Source organism: Megascapheus bottae, chromosome 27, assembly GCF_031878675.1.
Source record: "Megascapheus bottae isolate mThoBot1 chromosome 27, mThoBot2.hap1, whole genome shotgun sequence".
NCBI classification, from domain to species: domain Eukaryota; kingdom Metazoa; phylum Chordata; class Mammalia; order Rodentia; family Geomyidae; genus Megascapheus; species Megascapheus bottae.
The window spans coordinates 7,674,189-7,701,873 of NC_143535.1; the positions used below are offsets into that span (position 1 = coordinate 7,674,189).

A 27,685-nucleotide genomic window follows, 5' to 3' on the forward strand; every position below is an offset into this window, starting at 1 on the left:
GTCCTCTCCAGCCAGCTGCTTCTGCAATTGCATCTGACTTCAGCTCAAGTGATGAACTGCTTTCAGAATAGAGAATGAGAAAGGATTAATTAGGCTCAATTGAATACAAACATCATAAAGCATCGCCACTTACATTTTTTTTCCCTTAGGACTGTGCCTTTTTGCCCTCTTGAGGTGCTATAAAAATTTCAAGGCTCTCCTAGGTTAAAATACCCATACCATTAGTACCTGAAATGGGTAAGAAGTGTACTGCTCCCGCTTCTTCTCACAGAAGAGGAAACTGAGGCTTGGGGAAGCCCAAGAGTTTGACCAGAAACCCAACAAAAGTCCCTGGTGAGAAGCCATTTCCTCTGGATTGGCTGCTTTCCCCCACTAAAACCCTGTCTACCAGAGTGGGTTTCTTCTCCAAGCCTCATTTAGAAGACAAATACTGGGACTGGCAGGTAGATTTCCATTAATAAAGAAAAGATACAAATGAAGCCCTTCTCTTGGTGATTCTAGAACAAGATTCGCTCCCTCTTCCCCCACCCGCTAGGAATCCAAGAGCACATTTTTTTCCAACAACCAAAGAAAATTGAGTACCTGATGCAGTTAGCACTAGCCCCCATGGGGGCTGAGGAGACCAGGGGAAAAAAGAGCCTATTATTTAATTTTTTTACACCTGTTCTGTGCAATAGCTGATTGTGCAGCAGTATTTACTTAAAAGGCAGAGGAGGAAACCATTATTTGCTCTTAGTCCTGTGATTCCCATGGCTACGCTCTTTGAAGGAAGTATTTTATTTTATATTTCTTATTTCCCCTTCTCCCATGCTTGAGTTGCAAGAGGTAAAAGTGGCAGTGCCTGGTGAATAAGATATGGAGATTCAGTACCAAGGCCAGGATGGGAGCTTAGCAGATGCTGGCTCTGTTTGCCTTTCATGTCTGGACCGCTAAGAAGGGAAATGAGCTCAAAGAAAAAGCTACTCTCTCTCTCTCTCTCTCTCTCTCTCTCTCTCTCTCTCTCTCTCTCTCTCTCTCTCTCTCTCTCTCTCTTCCTTCCTCTCCATGTATCTCAGGGCTGCATGTACACCTTATACACACCCTAGACAGAGCACGCAGACATTAGCTACATATGTATTCTTAGATACACATACCTTCTTATAAACAAGTACATGTATGACACCCATTATATGAACATGTTTTTACTTTACTATATCACGAAGCATACACATAAACATACTCCCTTCCTCCCATGTAGAAGAGCTAAGGAACACCAAAAATGATTAAAAACATACAACTTGGGGCAAATAAAGAAAAGCAAAAGCCCCCATTTTAAATGTTCTAAGTATCCTCCGGTTACTAATGTCTTTCCCTCTAAATGGCTGTGTTTCTCCAGCTGGAAATTGGCAGCAATCAGCTTCACAAGTGTTGGGGAAAGATTTATTTGGGCAGATGAAAGAAAATTATCCCCTCCTAAATGCTGTCACCCGCTACAGATAATGTGGCACTCTCCTGGCTTGGCAGAGGGCAGTGCATTTCGAAGGAGCTTGTTTTCTTGGAAAAATATAGTCATTGGATAGGGAGGACAAAAATATGAGCAGGCTGGTAAAAATGCTATTGTTAGAGGTAATAAGATGTTAAAGGCAGTGCTTTAAAAGTAGAGAGCTTTTTCTAAGCTTTGAGGACAGGATGGGCCAAGGGATAAATGGTGTTGGTAGAGACAGAGTTGAGGTTGGACTGGCTGATTTGTCTTTACTTGGTATATGTTCTTTGCATTCTGGAGAATGTCAGCGCAGAAAGATTCAGCCCATACTTCTTGTCCCAACTCCCTCGGCCCTTGTTTTATACCAGAGAGGAGAGAGAGCCCATGTCAGAGAGCAGGAAGAGGTATGGCTGGGCTTGGACTTGTCCACATCCAGCCTCAGGCAGTTTTTGTTCAGCTCACAGTATGAAGCTCCCTGCTCTGACCTACTCTAGCAATCTCAACCTGCTGGATTCCAGGAGCTTCCAGAGGAGAAGAGGAAAGCAAGAAGCCAGCTATTTGGGGCCCAAACCAGTTTCTATAGGAGCAATAATACCCCAGTTTGTTGAAACTACCAGTCCCCTCAAGATGACATTATAAAAACAAAATAAAAAATAGAGCCTCTGACTAGGCTCTGGAGGCTCATGCCTGTAATCCTAGAAACTCAAAAGGCTGAGATCTGACAATTGCAGTTAAAAATCCAGTCCAGGCAAGAAAGTCTATGAGACTCCTATCTCCAAGTAAGCACCCAAGTAAGCTGGAATTGGAGCTATACCTCAACTGGCAGAGCATTAGTCTTGAACAAAAGCAGCTCAGGGGAGTGCCAGTGGTTCACATCTGTAATCAGACTTCTGCCCAGATAGAAGGTTTGTGAGACTCTAATTCCCATTACCTACTCAGAAAATAAACTATTCAGAAAAAGCCCGAAGCGGTGCTGTGGCTCAAGTGGCAGAGTCCTAGCCTTGAACACAAAGAGGCTCAGGGACAGAGCCAAGGCCCTGAGTTCAAGGCCCAGGACACAGAGGTGGGGGGTGGCTAGGAAGGGGCAAAGAGGATCTGGTTAAAAAGAATATAAAAGCCAAAGCTTTACTGGGCATTTCCTTCTACCATACCCTATCACATCTATGGGGCTTTGCCCTTTCTGACGCCTGTGGTTTCTGATTTGAACCACTCTCCTTGACTTCCACTTGCTACCAGATTGCTAATTTATCAGATTTTTGACCTTCCTGCTTTCTTCTTGCTTTTCTGCCCTCGTGCTCCATCTTCTCTGGGTTCCTTCGGGTCACGTTCAACAGTGGATCCCTCGTGGCAATAGAAGAAGCTCTGAGCCATTACTCTAGTTCACGTCCCCTTGTGCTGCCTGAGCTGTCAGCGGCCGCCTTGGGTGACTTCCCCCGAATTGAATTTATGAGGTCCTCTATAATCTATCTGCTGCTGAATCCCACATCTATTTCTGCAGCCCCCATTACTGGCCCAGGTTTCAGGCTGCATCTGCAAACATCTGGCATGTCTTTGTGGGCATGCTCAGTGTCCCAGCCTTTCCTCCTCAAACTCATTGCCACATCTGTCTTAAAAAAAAAAAAAAAGAAAGAAGGAACCTCTAGGAAGACTGTCACCCATGCCAGAATCTACACAAGAGAATCAATCTTATTCCACACCCAAGCAATGCCAGATCTTGCTGATTTTTGCCTTCCCCCCTCAATTCTTCTCTTTATTCTCTTGTTTTCACGACCATCACACTTCATTATCTCATCCTAGTCACAACGACCTCCTCACCCACCCAGGGCTGTTGTCTCCACTGTCTTTCTCATGTGTTCTTTGTACACATATAAGGTTGAAGCTCCTTACCAAGGAGCCTGACGCACTCCAGCACGCTGTGAACCAGCTCCAGCCTGCCCACCCCCCCCCTCTGTCTCTCTGTCTCTCTGTCTCTCCTTTTCACCCTAACAAATTAAACCTGGTGCATTCATCATGGTGCGTATTTCCTCTCCTCAGTCTCACTTTTAAATGTTCATCACCACCTGATGGGGCCAAGGGATAGACAAGGAAATAGCAAGCAAGGATGATGCGGGGCCCCTCCGAGGAAAATGTCCCATAGGTAGCAAATGTGAGGCATGCGCATTGATTCAGAATGCTGGACTAAATGAAGATGGGAAATCTGCGATGCAAGACATCTAGTACCAGCACGAAGGGTTTGCTTTTCCTCTGCAAGCACCGGGAGCCATCCAAGACTTGTGAGCAGGGAGTACTTGCCTCCATCGTACAGAAGACAGCAGTCACAAATGACAGTCACATGTACATGTAATGGCTGTTCACGCTATTTGTCAGTGTGAATGATTCACATTTATCTACTTGGTTCATTTTATTCATCTAAATGCCCAGGGTTTATAGCTTGAACTTTAGAATCTCCGGGACAAATCTTTCTGCGTGTTCTTATTTTTTTTTTCCTCTTAAATCCTAAGAATCCAAACTCCTGACGGGGGGAAGGGAGAAAACTCAGTCCTCTCTGCAGCACTTTACTTTTTGTCTCTAGGTGGTGACTAGGAGCCAAGAGCCCAAATGAGCCAGGCTGGGGGTTTCTTGTGGAATAAGAGCTTGTGTGCTTTGAACACTCTGCTTTGGACACAGTGTAGAGCTCGCCATGGTACCCAGCTCCACGCTTTGATCCTCGGCTGCTGGGAGCTTTGATGAGTATGGATGACTGGAAGTAGCCATTGGGGATAATTACAGCTTATTTTTCATAATAAGAGCTGATTCATTCCATACACATTACAGAGATCGTGAACCATCTAGGGTGATCAAAACGTGTGTGCTATGTGGTAAGCAGAGGGGAAAATCTGTTTTAAATCTGAGCTCTTATTCTTGATTAGTATAGGAAGGCAGAAGCCGGGGTTAAAAATCTAGAGAAGAGATCAGAATAGCTCTCCTGACGTCAGATATCACAACGGCTAGTAAAATGTACCTGAGGATCCAACAGACCCTTAAATCTGACAATAAAGCCCCAGAAAGTCTGGAGATATTTTGTCTCTTCCTCTCATTCCATAGATTGGAAGCCTCAGATTCAGAGAGAAGTAACTTTCCCAGGACCAACTTTGGATTGTACCAGGAAATGAATGTTCTTGGATTCTTGCCAAATCATGGTATAATGTTGACTTCTTTTGTCGTGCTGTGTGATGCTCTTTTTTAAAATTATTACTTATTTCTAGACAAAGTCTCACTTCAGTTCACTCTGTCACTTACCCTAGTCTTCAGCCTCCTTTCTCTACCTCCCAAGTGCTAATAGTATAGCCCTTTGATTCCACATTTTGGCAGCTTGTGTGGTGTTTTAAACTCTTTGTAGTCATTCTCTCACTAGTTCTTCTGCCTATCCTGTGAGCCAACTGTTCCTTTCATAAAAATCCAGATCTCAGCCTGGGCAGTAGGAGCTCACACCTGGAATCCTAGCCACTTGGGAGACTGAAATGATAGGATCATAGTTCAAGACCATCCCAAGCAGGAAAAAGTTCAAAAGACACTTTCATAATAAAGAGTTGGGTTGGATGTGTTATACTCACTATCAGAAAGCCTAACACTGATGGATGGAGCCCAGATTCGTATCCAGACAGGAAACGAGACCCCATCTGAAAATTTATCAACAAAAAAGTCAAGACCAGAGTAGTGAGATTCAATACTAAAAAGGGTCAACTTGGCAAGCTTGAGGCTCAGAGTTCAAACACCAAATAATAATCATCCAGATTTCAGAGTGGTTCAATGTTTGCCTGGAGTCGCACAGCACCTCAGAAGACCTGAGAAACATGAGCAACCCCAGGCTCTTCCATTGTCCTTGCCCAGCTCTTCCTTGCACCCATCTCTGATTCCACCATGCATTAAACACTAGCTGAGAACCAGGGGGCCTAGACCCAATAAAAGACTGTTTTCCTCTGCCTCCCCAGCCACTTGCCTCCACATCCCAGCTGCTTTTGTGGAGATAATTAAACTTCATTTACCCATAGAAAGAAGAGCATGGTCAGGCTAGAGGTGGTAGGAAAATATCATCCATCAGCAGAGTGGGAAAGACAGCTGGGTGAGAGGTGGAACATGGAGATTTCCCGGCTAGTGGAGGATCCCTAGAAGACAGAAAAACCTGCCCCAGATAGACAAGGTGGCTTTGAGAGAGCACTCAAAGAGGCATGTGGTGGTTGAGACAAAGAGCAATCCGAGGAAGCATAAGATGTAGTTCAGTCACTAGGTCATAGGTAGGTCCTGATAGCGTTTGCTGTTAGGAGCTAAAGGTGGCTGTGAGCCACTGAGGCAGAAAATGTCTCCTAATTACACATGTCTACAGTCAGTGAGAGAGAGGATGCAGGTGTCTGCGGGGCATCAGTGACAGTGGCCCATGAATGGTGTGACACTGGACAAGAGGGGAAGCTCATGAGGTGGCTTGAAGGCAGGGGGAGGTGAGCTGGTCATTCGGATGCAGGCTACTGATGAATAAGGTGAGGGTTGTGGTGAAGGCCACAGCGTCGCTGGCTCTGCCCAGAGGTCTCTGCTGGATCATCATAGTGGAGAGTCAGAGAGAGGCATAGTGGGAGTGAGCCAGAGCTGACATCTTGGAGCAGAGAGAGAGACAGAGACAAAGAGAAAGAAAGAAAAAATATAAAGAAGGAAAGAGAGAGAGATAGAAACAGAGACAGGGAGAAAGAAAACACAGAGGAACAGGAGAGAGGAATAGAAAGAGAAACAAGAGAGCAAAACAGAGAAACAAGAGAGAGAGAGAGAGAGAGAGAGAGAGACTGATAGAGAAACAGAGGTCTACAATGCCCTCTAAGGGCCCCAGTAACCCAATAACCCCTCCCCCCCCGCATCTCAGCTTCCTCTCAGAACCACCAGCTTGAGATCCAAACCTTCCATCACAAGGAACCCTCGGGGGCCACTTTAGCCACAACCAAACCATAGCTCGTGGGTTGGGAGGGAGAGGTATCCTCACTTTCTGCCACAAAGTGACCACTGCTGAAAAGTTCTGGACTCAGATTCCAGTCTCAGTTCTTCCAATCAACTCAGCCAGGCTTAAGTCACTTGCCTCAGCCCATAGCGTCCTCTGGAACAAGGGTAGAATATCCACACATCCCGCACGTCCCTCCGTCGCCACCAGCCTGAGCTGTGAGTCACACAGAGAGTCGAGGACATGACAGGGACTCCCAACTCATCCCCATCCTCTCACAGATGACTCTGTTTCCTGGATGTGGCTAAGGGGACCCTGGGGCTCCATAAAATCCTGCCTCCCCTTGTCCTTCTTTCATTGGCTTCTCTCGCATCCACCAGGACCCAGCCACTTCCCCAGCCTCTACTTCTCCAGCTCTGTCCTCTGCCCCAGGCTTTATTACTCAGTGAGTGATTTCTGCCTGGAAACACTTTCTTTATGACTTATTAATAACAACAACAACAAAAGCGAGAAGGGAGAAATGGAAGAAACACAAGGTAAGAGAGTGAGATTGTATCTAAGTAAAACACTTTTCAAAGTGTCAAAAGGTCTTTGGGGGACTAGGAAAGGAAAAACTAAACGAGTCCGAGTGTGAAGGGAGGGAGAGGGGAGGAACTGGCTTCGGGAAATGAGCCTTCAGTCACAGCAGTCTGAACTAAAGGAAAAACAAAATCCGGCCAAATGGAAACCAATAATAATCACTGTCATATTCTTCTGCATTGTCACCTGCAGCACAACGCCCGTGTTGACAAAGTATTCAGAGACTGGATTGATCTGAAAAATGACCGAGTCGCACAAGAGTGATGTGACAAGGTCAATGAAGATGGAAAGCGAACCCAGATAGAACAGGGCAGCCAAAGCCAGCCCTGGGCCTTCCTGGGCCCACATAGATGGCAGACCCCAGTCCCATGGGGACAGAGACCTCTCCATTGGGGTGGGGGAATAAGAACTCAGATTGGGCTTTATTTTAGCATCCACAGTTCCCATGGCCCCTGGAAGTGTCTCTGTGTCTCTTCAATGTTGAAACATAAGCAGGTAGCAACCAAGGGTCACAAATTCCTGTCCTTGCATGCGAGGAGGAAGGCTGGATGCTCTGTGAACCTTTGAGGCTCTTTGTAAGTTTCAGAGAGCTCAAGGCAACCTCCCAGAGTTCTCCCACCCAGCAAGGGCAGTTTCCAGTGCCACGTCTTCTGAGGCTTTGTTGAAAAGAAAATGCTGCTGCTTCCTTATCTCTTACCCCATCCCACCCCATCTCTGGAAGTTCCTACCTTCTGCCACTGCCCTCCTTGCCCTAGCATCTGGGGGTGTGAGCCAGCCTGGAGGGTATTATGATTATCTGTGCCCATTCTGGGGCTTGAATCAGGGCCTGGGCGCATTGTCTCTGAGCTTTTGTGCTCAAGGCTAGTGCTCTACCACTTGAGCCATGGTTTCACTTCTAGCTTTTTGGCTGGGTTTTTTTTTTTGCCAGTCCTGGGCTTGAGCTCAGGGCCTGAGCACTGTCCTTGGGTTTTCTCAAGGCTAGAGCTCTACCACTTGAGCCTCAGCACCACTTCTGGTATTTTTTCTATGTATGTGGTACCGAGGAATCGAACCTGGGTCTTCATGCATGCTAGGCAAGCACTTTAACCAGTAGGCCAAACTCCCGGCCAGCTTTTTGGCTGTTAATTGGACATAAGAGTCTAGTGGATTCCTGCCATGGGCCAGCTTTGAATCGTGACACTCAGATCTCAACTTCCTGAGTAGCTAGGGTTATAGGCATGAGCCACTAGGGTATTTCTCACCATTACTTTGTTTTGTGGGTTTGCACAAAGCATGCTTTTGTCCATGCTGATTCCCTTCCCTAGATCCTCCCTCGCACCCCTTCCCACCCCCCCCGCTTGCAATCATACTCAAAGAAACACAACCCCATGCTTCCAATTGTCAGTGATTTCTCTTCCTTTGCTCTACATTTTATTCTGCATGTCACATTCATGCATATTTTATGAATATTTGTACACATTCAGGACTTATCTTCCCTGCTAGAGTACAAACTCCCCAAGAGAGGGGACCTTGTCTTATTTATCTGAATAATGTTCAGAACAGAGAGCTAGAATGTTTTCCCAGCATGTGGAATCAGAGCTCAGCACACTGAACTAAATGCTCTAATTCCTCCCCATCCTTCAAGGCCCTATTCAATGCCACGCTGTTCGAAAAGCCTTACAAAGCATTTTCACTAGAAAGTGGGTTCTTCCCGGATTTCCTGTGAAAGGCATGAGTGTCACCCCAAACATTTCAGCACACATTCCTTCTGGATCTCAGGTCTACTTGTGAGTTCCTTGGCTTCCTTTTGAAGTTGTGTGGGAACATATGACTTGCTTTGAGCAATAAAATAAAAAAAGAATTTATTTGTGTCACTTCAGAGTGGACCCATTAAGAGTCACTTTCTCCGGTTCTCCTGCCTTAGCAATCAAGAGGCAGGGAGCGGGAATCTCCTCTAGGCTGGGGTTCTTAAATAATAATTCCATAGGGCAGGCTGGCTCTACAGGACTGTGAACAAGATATAATGGGAGCAAGAAATAAACCTATGGTTCTTATAAGCCACTGAGAGCTGGGAGCTGTTTATTACAACAGCGTAACACGACCTTTCCCATTTGATATGCGCACCATAATACGTTCCAATATTATATTATTTGGGCAAATGTTGTCTCCCTAATAAGTTGAGTGTTTCTCCATCTGTTCATTCATTTTCTCAGGCTCTGGCTGATCCAACATTTATAGAGAATCACCAAATGTTAGGCGCTAGTTGTAACTGTGTAAGATATGCCTATGTTGGTACAATTAGCAAAGTGCGCTATCTGTCCTCATACACTACTGATCCAGGCAAATGTGAGAGCAACTAGAAGGAGCCCATGTAGCGGATTCAAGGTGTGGGGAAGGCGACAGCAGCACACAGCTAGAGCAGGGCGAATGGGAAGGTTGGGAGGATTAGGGAAAGATTTCTGGAGACATTCCCATTTGGGCAGAAACCTGAAACAAATAGGAGTCACCCAGATGAAAATAAAAGTCAATCAGGCAAAGGGTATAGCCTAAGTAAAGGCAGGGTGGGTAAGGAAAGCCAGTAAAGTTTCCAGAATTACCAGTCACACAGGATGGGCTGAAAATGGAGCCTGAGATGAGATGGAGCCTGAGAGAACTAGAGGAGCAAAGTTGGTGTGTAGGAGAGAGCCCTGCATACCAACCTGAAGATATGTAGTTAGACGTAAGCAGCAAGGCCACAGAGAACCGTTTGAAGTTTGAATGTGAGCCACATCCTTGTATCTGTGTTTTGGGATTCTCTACATCATTTGTAGCAACACAAGGAGGTGGGATTGGAGGAAGGCAGGAGCAGAGCCCCTAGAGGGGGAAAGGGTCTGACTTAACTTGGTGACCCTCCCCACCTCTGTCTCACCAAGCCTGGCATGGTCTGAGCATTCCGGAAATACTGCTTGGATGAAGAGATGCCAATGACACCCGTTTTCAGGTCTGTCGCAACACATCCAGACTCACTCACAAATGGCAGCCTCAGAGGTGCCATTGGAAAAGGCGCAGTGGTTTAAGGTGCCAAAATTCTGTCTTGAGCAACCTGAGCACAGCTCCATTATCTAAATAATAGCAAGCTGGGCCTGGGTCTTCCTGGAGCACCAGAGACCCACAGAGATGAGAGTAGCCACACAACTGACAGCTCGACGGAGAAGGGGCTCTAAGTGAGCTCACGAGACTGCGCCACACTCTGCCTTGATCTCACTGCAGACTGTGCGGTTCCCGGAAGACACCTAAAGCCACAGTGGAATCACATGGAAAAGGAGATTTTTAGTTAGACTCTGCAAGCCAGGGTGGACGGAGACTGTGCAGAAGCAAGCTTGGCTCTTTCAGGCAGGGTTGCATTGCATCTCCCTGGGAGCTGGGCTGAAGGCCCAGCCAGGTGCTACTGAGCAGGAGGCCTGACTCACGCTCCAAGAACCAGGCCGGCAGTTCCAGAAGGCAAAACTTCAGTGTATTCCAATTTTCCAAAATAGAAAGAATAAAACAAATCAGAGCAGATGTTCCAACATGTAATTATCAACTAATCAGTTTGGACTTTTTTTTTAATGGGGGGAGATTTCAAAATAGCTCCCAGATTTCCTCAGTGGCAGGACTGATGGAAGGAAGGGAGTGACTGCAGCGGGGTGCAGGTGTCCAGGTGGTGGAGGAAGGTGGGGGGCTGGGGGTGGACAGGTGCTTCTAATGCCTGAGCTGCTGCTGTTTCTGGGTTCAGCAAAAGAGGCAGAGAGCCACTGAAGGCTGCAGGTGCCAGGCGGAGGCAGCTGGGCTTCAAAATAAGCAATTTCCCCTTACAGGAATGCTGGGAGCTAGGATGAGTCAACTCTGTGCCTCATCCTGCCCCTCGACCTGTGATCGAAGCTCACTGTTGACTCAGCTCTCGTGGAAGGACATGACTTAACTCTTTCAATGCCTTGGCCAAACCCCATCCTCCACACCCGCTGTGTCCTATCAATCATGCAGGATATGGGCAAGAAATAGGTTCTGGGCACACTCAGGCATCAAGTCCATGTCTGGTGCATTGGGTTCTAGACTTGGTTCCGGAATCTACAGATGCCACATGTTCCGCTCAGATGCTGGTAGGGCCTTTGAGTGACTCCTTAGAAGTCTGCAAGAAGAGGGAGGTAGCAAAGGAAACAGGGGGAGGGAAAAAGGAAGATGCAGAGAGGAAGGTGGGGGAGGAAGAAGGTAAAAGAGGGGAGGCTCCAACAGATGGAGACCCCAGGGCACAAATCACAGACTTAGATACTGGCGATCGAGAGTCAGAGGTGTCAGGCATTGTTTAGGTACAAACTTGGTCTTTCCACTGATCAGTGCTCTGTAAGCATAACTGCGGCCCTACAGATTATCTGAACTTAAAGCATGTTTGATTTGCCGGAATGAGGACCCAGTGTTATCAGCACATAGATTTTATAGCTTCCAGGTTTCTTAACCCATTGGACAACCCACGGCTTTGTTCCTCACAGCATTGTTTCGGCCCTCTTTCCAGCAAGGTCAGGATGGAACAGCCCTTCTAAGGACCTGCTCCTCCTAAGGAGCCACTTTCCAAACTGCACAGAGGTGGCAGAACAGGCGAGGGGCATCACCAGGGGGTATCGGGTGGCCCAGGAGAAGTTCTTTCTGCTCTCATAGTCCAGGGGCTTTGGATGCTGGAGTATTTTTTTTTTCCTTGACCTTTTGATGGGAATAATGGCACAGACTTTATTCACACTCCTGTGCACTTGTATCTGAGAGCAAACCAGCACCGAGTGATTAGAAACAAGAGCTCAGCTGGGTGCTGGTGGCTCCCGCCTGTAATCCTAGCTACTCAAGAGGCTGAGATCTGAGGACTGTGGTTCAAAGCCAGTCCAGGCAGGAAAGTCCATGAGATTCATATGTTCAATTAAGTACCAAAAAGACAGAAGTGGAGGTATGGCTCAAAATGGTAGAGTACTAGCCTTGAACAAAAGAAAAGCAAAGTAAAAGCTGGAAACAGTGCCCAGACATCCCAACAGATGGAAGGAAGGGAGGGAGGGAGGAAGGGAGGGAGGGAAGGAGGGAGAGAGGGAGGGAGGGAGGGAGGGAGGGAGGGAGGGAGGGAGGGAGGGAGGGAGGAAGGAAGGAAGGAAGGAAAAGGAAAGGAAGGCAGGCCTAATTAGAATGGATGTATACTGAAAAAAATAGCATTTAAGTAAACAGTCTCAGGGTGGGGAGGTTGGGGCCATCAAGCAAGAGTTAAGGAGGAAGATGAATGAGGGTGAATATTGTTTGTGTGTATAAAAACAAAACAATGACACCTGTTGAGGTTTCTTTAGGAAGACAGAGTGAGGGTAAAGTAGACTGGTAGAGGGGGTGAGCCTGATGTGGGGTACATTGCATGCACGGGTGGACAAGTCCCAGTGCAACTTCCCTTCTAGATAGCTAACGCAGAATAATAAAAATAAAGCCCTGGAATCAGCTTGCCTGGCATTTGCTCCCAGCTCCCAGCATTCCTGTGGCACATCCCTTCTGTGCCTGTCCCTCAACTCTGAAATGTGGCAAGAAATGGCTCCACCTCCTGAAGGCTGAAGCAGAGATGCAACAGGACACACATAAACCATTGCAGTGCGCATGGCACGCAGTAACCCCTAAAATGAGTATCAGCCATAATTCTACCTCCCAGAGACCACACCCCAGAATCCGTCAGGCAAGACACCACGGGCATAGAGAAAAGAAAGTCAGACTCGTGTTCAAGTTCTAATCTTCACCTACCTATTCTACAACTCAATGACTCCAGCTTCCCTGAGCACTAATGCCTCAGGTACGGTATCTGCACACTGTGATTTGAAGGTTGGTGGTTCCTAAAAGCTGTATTTTCAAAAGCCTTTAATACTCTGGAGGAGGAACAGGCACAAGAAAGAGATGTAAAATACCCTCCATGCTAATTCTGTGTATCATTTGCCTGCCTATGAATCTTCTGTGTCCCCTCCTTCCTTTCTCTTCACTTTTATTGCCATGGTGATTCTCTCTCTCCCTCTCCCTCTCTCCCTCCCTCTCTCCCTCCCTCTCTCTCTCCCTTTCTTCCTCCCTCTCCCTCTCTTTCTCTCTCCCTCTCTCTCCCCCCCACACACACATACAAGCATGCATGCACACACACACACACACACACACACACACACACACACACACACACACACACACACACACGGGATCCTGATTCCTTATTGTTTTTTAGGCCCTTCCTTGTCTGGCCCTTGGTTCCTCAGGCAGGAAAGCTCAGGATTACCAGCCCTGGGCAGGGTGGAAGCAGAAAGGGCTGTGCCCATTGCTTCGTGGGTTACCTCCAGTGCTGAGATGGCTGCTGGGGATTAAGCTTTATTAGATAGATCTGCGCCCTGGCTTTCTATGGGCTGAGCTGGCCCCAATACATCCAGAACTCTGTGGGCTTGACAAGTAGTCAGGGCACTGGAGTAAAAATGAAAAAGGGATTTGGTTTCTACTTTTTTAATAAATGATAAAGAAGAAAGAGAAAATTAATACTCTCCAGGTCCCTCCCCTCCCGCACCTACTACCTCTCCTGGCACACTCTGTGCACTGGGGCAGAGAGGCTGGCTGTCCTGTCCTGAATGGCAGGGAATGAGGTGTCCCCTCTGAGTCCTCTGGCCTGTTCCTCACTTAGAGGCAGCAAAAGCTCTGAAAGCTGGCTAGAGGCTGTTCAAGGGTTGTTCTTTTCTGTCTCAGATCCTTTCTGTCTCTTTCTCACCCTGCTCTTGTCTTTCCGTAGCTTTCTCTCTCTCTGTCTCTCTCTGTCTGTCTGTCTCTGTCTGTCTCTCTGTCTGTCTCTCTCTCTATCTATCTCTCTCTGTCTCCCTCTCCCTCCCTCTCCCTCCCTCTCCCTCTCCCTCCCTCTCTCCCTCCCTCTCCCTCCCTCTCCCTCCCTCTCCCTCCCTCTCCCTCTGTCTCTCTCTCTGTCTCTCTCTCTGTCTCTCCCTCCCTCCCTCCCTCCCTCCCTCTCCCTCCCTCTCCCCCTCTCTCTCTCTCTCTCTCTCTCTCTCTCTCTCTCTCTCTCTCTCTCTCTCTCTCTCTCTCTCTCTCTCTCTCTCTCTCTCTCTCTCTCTCCCTTTCTCTTCCTTCCCAACCTTCACTGAGGGCTCCAATTAAAACAGAAATGGCAGTCTGGCTCCTGAGCACTGACAACTCTGTTGCTACAGAAACTTTCTCAATTGACAGAATCCCTTGACTCTCTTGCCTCCTTATGTGCTGTGTGAGAGAAGAGAAAAAGAAAGAAAGAAAGAAAGAAAGAAAGAAAGAAAGAAAGAAAGAAAGAAAGAAAGACAATTACCCCAACCCCTTCCTGTCCTCCCCACCTCCTCCTCTTCCTTGCCCAGCCCCTGCTCACCCTGGCTCTTTTCCCGACCCAGTGCCCAGTGGCCCCTGGCCAGCTCTTGCACAGCACCGGGCTTCTCCACAGGTGGGAGCACCTCGCATGCTGTGGTCCTGGGAGCCTCCTTCCCCTGCCTGCCTGCTTTTAGGAAATGACACGTTTTGCACTTCCGTGTTCCCCAGCACTGTTCAGGAGTGCTTCCACTGGGTGAAGATGGCCTGGAAGAGCCATCTGATCACCCGCATCTCCCTGGAGCCGGGCATCTTTGTGGGCTTCCTTCCAGAGCCCGGGCACCGGGCTCAGCCACATCCCCGCCCATCTATGCTTCCACCAGGACTGCCGCTCACCAGCTCACCCCAACGCACCCCAGGGCAAGCTCATTACCTTCTCCTCACTGAGTTCTCAGCCCACACTCCCATCAACCCCTTCTTCCTCCCAAGTGACAATGTCACCTTTCTCTTAGTAGCCAACAGTTGATTCAGGTCTCGTAGTAAGCACGGTGTCCCTGCCCTGCTTGCAGAGAAGCCCCTGGGGACCTTTCACATCCTCCTCTTCTCCTCTGCTCTCCCGTCTTCTGCCTTGTCACCGTTGTCTAGGCCTCTGCTACAGCCCGGCCTCAGACCCCATGTCACCTCAAGTCACCATTCCTTCTATGTCTGGGAGATTTCTGTTCTGTCATGCAGGCTATTCTTGCCCAGCCCGTCCTCAAGAACGATTGCTTGTAGAGTCCCAAGCCCTTTTCAGTCTTCCATCTCACTGTGGCACTGTGCCCACCGGACATGCCTTTGCACTACACCCCAACTTTCCTTTTGGTCTAGGAGCTCCCCAGCTGCCAGCAGGCCTGCCTCGGCCTGGATTTTCCTTTTCCCCTCTGCTTGTCATTATACTTGGTCTGGCAATTTATGCAAATGTGAAATCTGGCCTGTGAGAGACCCTTCAGCACTGCGTAGAGATGGGCAGGCTTGAATGTTACAATTCAGGACGCGCCCATGTGCCTAATCCACCGCAGGGCTGCTGTGGTGCTGGCTCTGTGCTAGACGCTGAAGAGACACGGGTAGGTAAGACTAAGCCAAGGTTCCACGTTAGAGGGAAGCATGACCTGGATAAACAAATCCTCACTTATTAAAGTCTCTTCTCTGTCAGGAGTTGTGCTGAATTCTAAAAATAGAGCTGGCTGTCGTGCCCAGCCTTAATCAAGGGTTTCAGAAGGGTTGATGACTGAGCAGGGCGTGGAGAGAAGCTGGAGGGAATGGCTAGAGACAGGAAAACCAGTAAGAACAGAGGGCATAACGCTAGGGAAAGAGCTACCACCACGGAAGAAGGCAGAGAATGGGCAGGCCTTTGTCAAGACATCCAGGTTTGATCTGCAGTTTAGATAGCAGGATAAGGCTGTCCAATCCATAAGTCCTTTAGAATCATGACTTCATGATGGCCCTCCTTCATTCATTCATTCATTCATTCCTCTGTGGATCCATGCAAAGTATATTGTCTACATACTGGACATTGTGGGGAGGGTGAGATTGGAGATTGGATTCCATTAAGAAGTTGTAGCAGAATTCAAGGCAGTGTTCTGAGATAAAGAGATGCAGGAGAGGTAGAACAGGTGGAGGGTAGAGGGCATATTGGAGAGAGCTTGCACACATCAGAGCTGGGGGAGGGTAATGCGGCTATTTCAGGGTGACAGCTGATAGTAGTCACTGCTAGCATATAGTGGACCTTCTTGTGTGCTAGGCATGATTTTAACCACTCTACCTACATTAGCATATTTAATTCTCATGAGAAACTTAAGAGGTGGGCTCTATCCTCAGCCTATCCTTTGCAGAATGTTTCCCCACCGGGATAGGGGAGACATGGACATGGCTGAGAACATAGAGGAGAAAACATCCATCTCATCAACCTTCGTAATTTTAAACACATTAAAGCCAAGCAAGGTATCACAGAGCCTCGGGGGCTTGGCATTTAGTTCTGGTGACTTCTCTCCCAAGCCAAAATGGCCAACAATCCAAATTGAGAAAAGTTAATCCGTAAACACTGAACCAAATTGTGGGTCTTGGCAAGACTTGAGGCTGTTCAAAGAGTCTAACTTTTCCCTGGACTCAAAACTATCTGATCTAGCATGAAAGGATTTTTTTCTTTGTTGGATGGACCATTGAAGAGACATGTCCTTTGGGACTGAATGATTCTTAAGACCTTTGGCTCCTTGCCTTCCTACAGGGAAGCATGCTTCTACACTGAGTCTCATCTACTCTCCCGCATATCTGTGGAAACAAGACAGGTGCATGTATGGTCTTGAAATGATACTCTTGCATAGAATGTAAGCAGGGTGATGGATGTGGTACATGTATGTGCCCAGATGAATTACATCATGTGTGGGGTGCAGTGAAAATTTAAAATGAAAGCCTTCTCGTAGCAGGGATGTGTATATCAAAGGTAAGTGATTTGCTTAGTTAATTACTGCTAATAAGGGATAATATCTGGTTGGGTTGCTGCTTCAAAGCTCATACATCTCTCCTTCTTCAGTGGTACTGGCATTTGAATTTAGGGCCTTGAACATGTAAGGAAAGCATTTTTACACTTCAGTCATGACACCTATCTTTTTCTTTAGTTATGTTTTTCCACATAGAGTCGAATCATTTTGCCCAGCTTGGCCTCAGATCATAATCCTTTCATCTATGACATCCGTATAACTGGGATTACAGTCTCACACTAGCACATCCAACTTATTGGTTGAAATGATGTCCCATCTTGCGGTTTACCTCAGCTGTCTTCAAACTGTGATCTTCTTCATCTTGGCTACCACATAACTGAGATTCGAGGCATGAGCCACCCCACCTAAAGCCTATGTATTTTTGTAATATGCCCCTCACACATGCACGAGAGAGAGAGAGAGAGAGAGAGAGAGAGAGAGAGAGAGAGAGAGAGAGAGAGAGAGAGAGAGAGAAACACTAAGCTAGAAACATGATGTGGTACAGAGATAAGCTGAATGATTTACCAGGAGGAAGCTGAGAGCAAGCTAGGGGGAGGATGCCCTCAGACAAACAGCTTCTAGAAAGCAAGAGATAGCAGAGGGTGGGTCTCCAGGCAGCTCCTGGGCAGACCCTGTGATTACACTTCCAGGATTCTAACTACAGGATGGATAAAGCAGCTTTGTCTCGTGTAGTTACAGTGATGAGTACAATAATTAGAGCTGATCAGGGCACAAACTGCCACTGAGATATTCCACGGTGCTGGAAACTGGTGTTAATAAGGAAGAGAATGACAGAGAGAGAAAGAGAGGGGAGGGGGGATCCTGATCCCCAGGACACATGAGCAAGGCACTAGCCAGCACTTCTCCCCAGAGTGCAGCCCTAAGACCTGGAGTTTGGCTATTTATAGACAGGTTCTGAGATCTCCGGTGATTACCTTTCAGATTGCAAGTGTAAAGTCAACTTTATGGAAATAGCATGGTACAAACAAACTAACTGCAGGTTTCTATTTCTTGCCTCCCCCCCCCCACCACCACCATTTCCTCTTCTCTTGCCACCTCCCTTTGCGTTCTCTGTACCTCTATAACTCACTTTTTTATAAAGATAAGAAGTATTGCCAACTCCACTGTTTCCTTCCCCAAACTTTCCCAACAACTTTTTAGCCCTTTGTACTAAATGTGGCATGATTCCAAGCATGCTCGCTATTTTTTTTGGGGGGGGAGTGGATCATGGGGCTTGAACTTTGTCTGGGTGCTGTCCCAGAGCTCTGCAGCTCAAGGCTACTCTGCCCTACCATTGAGCGAAGCCCCACTTCCATTTTCTAGAGGTTAATTGGAGATAAGAGTCTCAGGTCCTTTTGTGCCCTGGCTGACTTTGAACCTTGATCCTCAGATCTCAGCCTCCTGAGTAGCTAGGATTGCAGATGTGAGCCACTGTGCCAGCTCTAAGCATGCTTTCTTAGTATTTCTACTTTGACAGCACCTTGTACTTAAACTTCTCCAGTCCCTCTGCCTATTCAAAGTTCTGTGATTCCATCTTTTCCTAGAATACTTCTGAGAAGGAAAACTTTCTCCTTTCCACTTCCATCTTGTCCAGACTTACAATAATTCTCACTATTAGAAAGTCTTCACTTTGAAATGTAATTTGCTGTTTCTGGGTAAACATGAAACTAGTCCTATCTCTTCTTACCTGGGATCCTGAAATCCACACATTGATGGCTGAGAGACTGGAAAGCCCAGCCTTTGCTTCCAGCTCTGCCATCCTCCTTTCTTCCTAGCTGGGGGGAATTTATCCTTACCTTGGGTCTCACTTCTACTCTAGACACTGAAACTAGTCTTGCCCTGAAGAAGAAAGCGTGAAGACCCTCAGATCCAATTGTGTGGACTTAAATATCAATTTGCTTTCCATGCTACTCAGATTGATATGGTTCTTTTGTTCTGACTAATATGGCAATTGCTTATTGTCTCATCGTCATAATGGCTATCATTTCTTTACTATATCCTATGTGCCAGACACAGTGCTAAGTATGTCATTGCTTAATTGTGCTCGCTTCTCTAAGATGGACCTTACTTAGTTTACAGATGAGGAAACTGCAGCTTAGTGGGGTAGAGTGGTTTCCCCAAGTGGAGGAGCTGAGGATGCAACCCAGGCCAGCTCCATTCTGTGAGCTTATGCTAGCTTCAGAAACACAATGCATTCCAGCCTGGCCCAATTTTGTATGTTCTCAGTTTGGGTGTCTGCCTGACCCCATTAATACCCTGTATCCTTCTCTGCTTCTCTAAATGCAGAGTGTGCCCTTTTTCGTTGTCATTACTGAGACTGGAATGGTACCTGACTCCTAACTTAGAGAGGACTCTGCCATCTGCCTAATTAGACTTTAAGCATAAAGACCCATAGAAGGCCTGAGCTATCCGTTGGTACGTGACAGGGCAGACATGTGATGCTTTTTGTCAGCTGCATGTGGCCCATCTGCCTGTATTAAAAGCTTCATATGTCCCATCCTAGTATTATAAATATCCAAATTACATTTGGCAGAAATAAAAGTTCCCCTCCCTTGCTATAGAAGTTTCCCTGGCACTGCCAGTCCACTAGACTTGCTTGGTTCTATAAGTCTTGCATGCCTGGAAATTTTCTCATCATTTTCTTTCCAACCTGGTTGTTGTACTTTCTTTTCTTCATGATCATAATGGTAAGGCTTTTGGCAAAACAGTCTCTTCTTCTTTTCAAAAATTTACTATGATTCCCCCCCCCCATAAAGACACCTTATGGTTGTTTACCTGTGGAAAAGACTCCTAGACATCGTGCTAGGAAAGTATTAGGTCATCTCACACCTAGGGTGCCTGCTCTGACTATGTGAGCAAGACTCACTGCCTGGAATCCCCACTGCAAAGAAGATAGAAACATACGTAAAAGATGGTACCCCCCTCCCCCAGGGATTTTTTAAGGGAGCCCACACTTCTGCATTCCTCTGCACCTACGGATCTGATTCATTGGCTGGGGAAGCTTAGGGATTATGGGGCTAGCTGAACTTTTCGAGCTGTCTATTCAAAACTTTTGTTAAAGAAGCCATGGTTTTCTTCTTCCAGCCATGTCCCTGAGTCAAGAGCATTTTCTTACAAGGACACAAGAACATCAAACTCTTTGTTCAGGAAGGAAGAAGAATAGCCCAGTGGCTCACTCTGTAATTACCTTGTTGACCCCAATCTGAACTGATTCCTATTCTTCATCTTGGTTCTACTATACAGATGGTTTCTTTCTAAAAGCAACCATTTTCAGGAGCAAATAAAAAGTGACAACACAAATATGCTAACTACTAACAAAAGAAACACCATCAATGATCAAAATGAACAAAAACTTAGAAAAAATGGCCTCTGAATATACCATACACATGATTGTGTTGAGATAAAGAGCCAGCCCACAACAAATGGATGGCAATTTAATTCTGGGGGGCCAGTCCTGGGCTTGAGCTCAGGGCCTGAGCACTGTCCTTGGGCTTTCTCAAGGCTAGAGCACTACCACTTGAGCTTCAGCACCACTTCTGGCTTTTTTCAAGGTATGTGGTATCAAGGAATCGAACCCAGGTCTTCGTGCATGCTAGGCAAGTTACTCTACCACTAGGCCAAACTCCCGGCCCAGCAATTTAATTGTTTTGTTCATGTTGCCTCCTTCTACCTCTTAGTAGACAGGAATTTGACTGGCCCTTTATGATTCCAGATCTTAGGGTCATTCTATAGATGATAACCAGGCTTTCTGGCAGGACACTCTGGGTCGTCAGGTTAGAAGAAGAGAATGCATCCAGACTGGGTTAGTCCAGTCTTTCTTCATGTTTTTGGCATTTTGTTTGGTCATATGCTCAGGATTAGGGGTCACTTAGGAGTTTTCCTTTAAATAACCCGAGCCAAGAATCACAGAGATGGCAGATCCCAATCCTGTGCATTACAGAGATCATCTTGGGAATGCCACGTGGTTAGCAGGTATGAAGGGCAGTTTTGGTTTGATTTTGGGTCCACCACCAGTCATGTGTTGAAACCTGAACTCCAATAGGACAGATTTCAGAGGTGGGACCTTTCCTCACGATGCTACCACCTCATGGCACCAGTGACTCCCTTCTGTAATCCTGGCTACTCAGGAGGCTGAGATCTGCGGATAGAGGATCCAAAGCCAGCCCCGACAGGAAAATACATGAGACTCTGATTGGCAATTAAGCACAGGAAAACCAGAAGTGGAGCTGTGGCTCCAAGTGGAAGCACGCTAGCCTTGAGCAGAAGAGTTCAGGAAAGATGCCCAAGGCCCTGAGTTCAAGCAAGAGGAATTGGCAAGAGCTAACCACCCCCTGCCTCTGGTCTTCACTCAGCCTATTAGGGGAAGGAGTGCTTTGTGAGAAGGCACTATAAAAAAAAGTGCTCATCTAATGTTCTCCAATATATGCTAATCTGCAGAGAAGGCCTTCTGGATCTGAACACTCAGCTTTGATCTGTCTGGGAATACACAGCCTCAGGAATAAGGAACCGGGTGGTTCTTGGACTGCAGACAATCCCTGGCCTTCTGGTTCTCTGTCCTCCTTTCTTTCAAGATCCACTCTATTTTCCAGTGTAAAATTTGGATGTATCAATTCCAGTTCCAGATAAGTACAAAATTATTTATTTGAACTTAATTAAAGATATCAAACAAGAAAAACTAAAACCCAAGTCATCATGTCATACTATATTTGCAGATATGGACAGATGCCTCAAGTTTATAATTAGGAAAAAAACCCAAATTGAAAAATGCTGCCAGCTCAGTCATTCCAAGAGCAGCTGCAAAAATGTGCTATACTCTCTGCTAGGAAGAAAGTTTATGCCAGACCTCAAGAAGCACATGACCAGCCTGGACCACTCAATAACCACCTCTGTTTTCCTGGCCTGTGATTAGTTCCACGGAAGATCATGTGGCCCAAGCCAGGCCAAATCAAGTGACCTTCCTCAAAAATACATGGAAGGAATTTGTTGACTTCTTTTATATGGCTAACATGGAATGGAGAGCTGCTTGTGCTATTTTCTTTCAAGACCATAAGATAGAATTAGGCTGAAGGAAAGATTCACCAGGAGACAGACAGTAGGAGAGACCGCAGTGCTGTGAAGGACAGAACCTCGATGGCACTCCAGACCTAGACTCATTTGATTCCCGAGGTCAGTCTCCCTCTTGTCCAAACTGGGTTATTTATGAGCCTAATGAATTTCCTTTTTATTAGAGTGTCCTCTTCTAATTGACTTCTAAATCTTAGCTGCCCAAATGTCCCATACGAAACCATTTTCTTGTGTTTATCTAATCCCTATCTTGGTGATCTCATCGAGTCCCGTGACTTTAAATACCATGGGCGCTGGACAATGCATCAATTTAGAGCTCTACTGCTTGACTTCTCCACCATCTATCTGGTTGCCTGCTCAACAAGGCCTCTTGGTTGCGTGGCAGTCATTTTCATCAGCCACCTAAACCTACAGCACTCATCCCTTGAATTACTTACTCATGACGCTCTAGAGGAAGAGAGCCAACAGAATCCATACATAATTACAAAAGGGGACTTATTAGATTGGGTTACATGCCTGGAGACTAGGTCATCCCACAGTGGCTGTCTACAGAGCTACAGTACAGCGCTGGCCACTATGTGCAAGCTGCTCGTGCATTAGCTGCTGGTTCCAGGCACTTAGAAGCTTTGGAACAAAGGGGATTAATGAGGCAGTCTTCATCCAAGACAGCAGGCCTGGAAGTTACCTGAAGAATTGCTGTGTGAGTCCATGTTGGAAAAAAAAAAAGATGGAAGAAACTAGAGTCTTGTGTCTGCCGACATAGGCAAGAATAATAGATGTGCTTGCTGAGAAAGAAAAGAGCTGGCTTCCTTCTTCTATCTATCCTCCATCCTCTCTGTCCAGATTCAGAGCTGACCTTTTCCCCTCAGATACTATACCACATGCCAATCATCTTTAGACACACCCTCAAGGACACACCAGGACGTGTGCTGTGCAATATCCTAGATGCCTTTCAATCCAGTCCAAGGCAAGGTAAACTTCCATACCTTTCTCCCGCCTTCCTTGCCTCCTGAAGCTAGTAAATGCTAAATTAGTCATGGTTGTGGTTGTTACAATGTTGCTTTATAGTCTATTAAATGGTTAACTGTCAAACTTCTAAGTAAACGTATAATCAAGGCTTTAAATGATTAGCAACTATTTGGTATCTCTTGCCTCCAACCCACCTTCACCATCATAGAAAGTTGTATCCTTGATGCATCCCTATCTTGCACCCTCAGTCATTCCCCAAATCCTCTCTGTTCCCTTTCCACCTCGTGTCTCTATTTCTTCCTGTCTCCTCTTTCCCTATGTGTCTACCAGAAGAGCCTCCTAACTGGTTTCTCTGCTTATTTTCCTCCATCTCCACTCCTTTTCGGGGATCTGAATGAGATAATGTCACTCTGGTATTTAATTTTGTACAATTGCTTCCACAATAATTAATGAAATCTAGACTTCTCATCATAGTCCACAAAACTGCACGATCTGGCTCCTGTCCATCTCTCCAGCTCATCTTCTTCCTTAATTAAGTCTTCTCCCTCAAAGCTGTCAGGTTTGCTCTCTGCCTTCAGGCCTTCATGTTAGCTCCTCTCTGCCCAGAATGTTTGCATGTCTGGTTTCTTTTCATCATCTCAATGCCTCAGAGAAGCCTGCTCTGTCCCCCAAGTCCGAATTATCTTTGATTTCTTAGTAACATGGTTGAGGCATCTTATCACAATCTGGAATTTTCTTATTCCTCCTTTATGTCTATTCTCTCTCTCTACTAGATTATAAGCATCACAAACCAAGGACTTTGTTCACTGTTGTAACCTCAGAGAAATGTTTGTCAAATGAATGCATAAAAGCTATTGAGTTGAGTTGTTCTCACTTGTCAGAAGAAGATCCCAAGAGAGCCAAAAGACTTCCTTGTAATTCCATCCACACATAAATAATAAGTTTGACAGTTATATAAGCTAATAAGTTATAAAGCTCTGCTGAATGCCATTAACAGTAGGACTAAGGATACTTAATGACTTACTAAGCGTTTATTATGGTCCAGCCACAAGATTTTACATTAGGTAAGTATAGTACTCACAGAAAGCCTGTTAGGTAGCTACGTTTATCCTCTTCTCAACAGCATCAGAATCTGAGACTCAGAGAGATTACATGACTTGTCCAAGACTACAGGAACGAGTCAAATCGGGCTTTGAACTTGAACTTGGTAAATCTGATTCCAGTGTCCGTATTTCATCCTGACATCATGCTACCTCTGTAAAGGGAGAGTAATAAGAGTATGAGAGATAAAGATTTGACAAAGCCAACATCTTGATTCTTACCAGGCATGAGGATTTTCAATAGCATGCTAGATAGAAACCTCACTGCTGAAGACAATTGCTGAGAAAGCACTTGGTGGGAGAATTTAAGAAAATCAGTTAACAAACATTCTTTGAATCATCGCTGAATGGCAGAGCTCTAAAGTTCATTGTCTGCCTCACATGTTAACATAGTGTCACCTTATCAGAAGTAAAATATCTACTTTAGCATTTCATAGCAATGTTGAAGCTCTGTGAAAGCATTCTGAGTAAGAAAAATGGCATTGTGCACCTATGACGCTTTGTTTGGGGGTTGTTTCACACTTCATTCCCAGGGACAAATGTCAAGCCACCCAAGGAGCTCTCAATCATTATGGTCAGCACAACCACAAACTAATCATGACTCATTAAACAGAACGAATGAAAACACTTTGAATCTGTGAACATTGGGAATTGCATTGGATAAAAAGTCACACACCACGGGACTCTGTTGTGATTTTTGAAAATGAGAAAGAAAGAGGAAATAGGAAGAGGGGTAGGAAGGAAAAGAGATGGGGGGAAGGGTAAAGGGGAGAGGAAGAAAGGAAGGGATGGTGGGGGGAAGAGGGAAGGAAGGGAAGAAAGGAGGGAGGGAAGCTATGTACCTTTATCTACCCTGGCCCATTCCAGATTCCTTTTCTCTGAACCTTCTCAGAAGCTCCGTTGGCTGCTGAGTCTTTGCCAGATCTTCCTTCTGTCTCAGAGACTGGGAAGAACGATTGCAAGCAACGCAACATACACATGGACCCACCCCTCTCCCATGCAGCGGACATATTATTGGGTGCAGCTTCATCTTGACTACATACATTTATTTTCTCCTTGGTTCCTGCACCCCTCCAGGCATCCACCAGTTCTAATGGTCTTATTTCATCACCATCTCATTTATCTGTGGGCTTCCCTCCCCAGGACTACTCTATCCTCTGATATGTTTGATGAAACTCTTATCTTCCTTGACTCTTCTCCAAACTATAACTCAGCCAGTATTTTTGCCAACCTTATCTGTTCCCAGCAGTCTTAACTGAAGCAGCCAATCTTTTTTTTTTTTTTCACTCCATTCCTTCTCATCATCTCCATTTCTAGGACAGATGTTTCCTTCTCTCCTTATTAATTATCACAAATACCCAAATAAAACCTAAATGCAGACTAACTTACTTGCTTTTCTCAATCAGTAGGGATTAAAGTACTGCTATCTGTTCCTTCCTGTCACTAAGAAAATCCCTGGGAAAAAAAATGAAAATAAAAACACTGAAATTACCCATTTATTTAATTACAAGGCACTTGCTTTCACAAGCCACATTTTCACCGCTGAGAAGATTCTGATTTGGCAACAAAAGGCAAAAGCTATTTCTGGGGAGAACGGCAAGGAGTCCATGTTAGGAATGAGCCAGTGGGAAGAAAGCATGTGGAGTAGCTTTAATGGCTTTCTATCTTGGAAGGAGGGGCACCCGGGAGGTAGGGGACAGAGTCAGAAGGTATAGACAGAGAGGGATGGCTACAGTGAAGGCAGAAAGATCAAGGGCTGGATGAAACATTAGAAAAGGCTAGAGCAACACAAAGAAACGTCCCCAGAGTCAGAGACAGATTGGAGAGTCAAGGGAGAGATGTGGGAAGTGAACTATGGTTAAGCAGTGAGTGGTAGAAACAGTGGGAAACCCAAAGCTAGAGACAGACGGAGGTTGCAAGGCACGGTCATTAAAAGTTGGTCAGATTTCCTGGGGCCAAGAGTTGTCATTCAGGTAATTGTCACCTAATAATGTTGATCATTTATAAGCTGCCACTTATATCATGGAGAGTCTCAAAGCTGAATACGGAAGATTCAAGTATTGCTTGATATGTTCCTAATGAAATTGCTTTTTATTAAAACAGGAGCGGGCATCAGGCCAGTATTCTCTCTTTTACACTAAAAGTAACAAATCATATTAATAGATCCAGGGTCCAGGCAGAGGATAACCTCGGCACAATTGCAATCTGATGACAAAGTGTACTCTAGCTTTGGCTTGTCCCTCGACTTCTGTGCAAATAAACAAAACTGGCTTTGTAGACACTGAGCAGTAGATCCAAGCTGTCGCTGGGGAATATTTTAGGGACCTGTATCATTTTGATGCTATCTGCTGGAGTCTCTGGGCCTCAGAACTTCCATGAAACTTCATGGGTTTGGCATGGAAACCTTTCATCACAAAATTACTGTCTAAGCATGATTCATACCAAAGCTCCTGGACCTTAAGTAGTAAAGTTGCTGGAAGGAGATTGCTTCTTTGTCTTGTGACTGACTTCATAGACTATGTGACCCTTTACCCTGAATCTACTCAGCTCTATAGGATGGGTAAACTTGATCTCAAGAGCAAATTCTGGCTAAGGAGCAGCTCCAGCGCATCTTCAGGGAAAGACGTGTTGCAGAGTACGCACTTGAAGAAAGAACAGTGAATGTGGTGAGCCTTGTATCCCATAGGTAGATGTGGGAGTGTTGGGAGTTCAGTGAGGGACCTTGAGGATTGGCTGGAGCTACAGCACCACCCTTTATTTTAGCATCTCCTTGAGAAGTCTGAGGGGGTTCCTTTCTTCTGCAGGCCCAGAACAGTAAGCCATGAGGGGTGAACACCAGTCTTCTACACACTCACTCTCTGTGAACCATTGCTTTCTAGAGATCTTTTTTTTTCTTTTGGTTGTACGGCTTGAACTCAGGGCCTAAATGCTATTCCTGAGCCCTTGGCTCAAGGCCAGCATCCTACCACTTTGAGAGCCACAGTGTCACTTAGTTGGTTGTTTTTCTTGGAGGTGAGAGTCTCCTGGACACTTTTCTGCCTGGGCTGGCTTCTAACCTGGGTCCTTAGATCTCAGCCTCCTAGCTTGTAATCAGCTAGGATTACAAGCATAAGCCATGGGTGCCCAGCTCCAAAGGTCTTTTATTATTTTTTCCTAAATGTCTTCATGTGGCACCAGAGCCTGTTAACACAGATTCTATTCACTCATCCCGCATTATTTCCTTCCCACCCTGGGCTCTGTCTGCATTGAATAATGTTCCATTTCTCAAATGAGTTATGTTCTGAGTCCCTTACATATTGTCATCATATTCAGTCTACCAAGCTCAGTCTTCTCTCTCTTCCCATCCTTTACCCACCTGCCTGCTCTGCTCACTGCGGCTAACACAGGCTTGGCCCAGAAAGTGTTTTCTGAGCTGACTTGCCTAGCCTATACAGTCTTTTATCTGTTTCCATGCCATATGCCACTTGGTTTATCCAGGCATTATCACATAATATTACAAGCGACGTGTTACCTGCTTGTTTCTGCCAGTAGACTGCTTGCTCGATGAGGACAGAATGTGTGGCCATTACATCCCTAGCAAGCGCCAGAAATCCCAACACACATTAGGTCCTTATGACGGGGCATTTGCTATGTAAGTCGGCCAACAGAAGCTGTGCACAGATAATTCACTGTCTTCAGTGTGCTATTGCTGGATTGTGCATGCAAAAAAATAAATTAAAGATTA

General features: G+C 46.0%; 1 long non-coding RNA gene across 1 annotated transcript; it reads right to left on the bottom strand.

Moving 5' to 3' along the window:
- On the bottom strand, positions 1–27,685 carry LOC150045545 (uncharacterized). The gene is made up of 3 exons (XR_016532884.1): positions 27,473–27,685; positions 23,943–24,116; positions 1–56 (listed from the first exon to the last, which is right to left on the bottom strand). It is a non-coding gene; the product is annotated as an uncharacterized LOC150045545 (long non-coding RNA).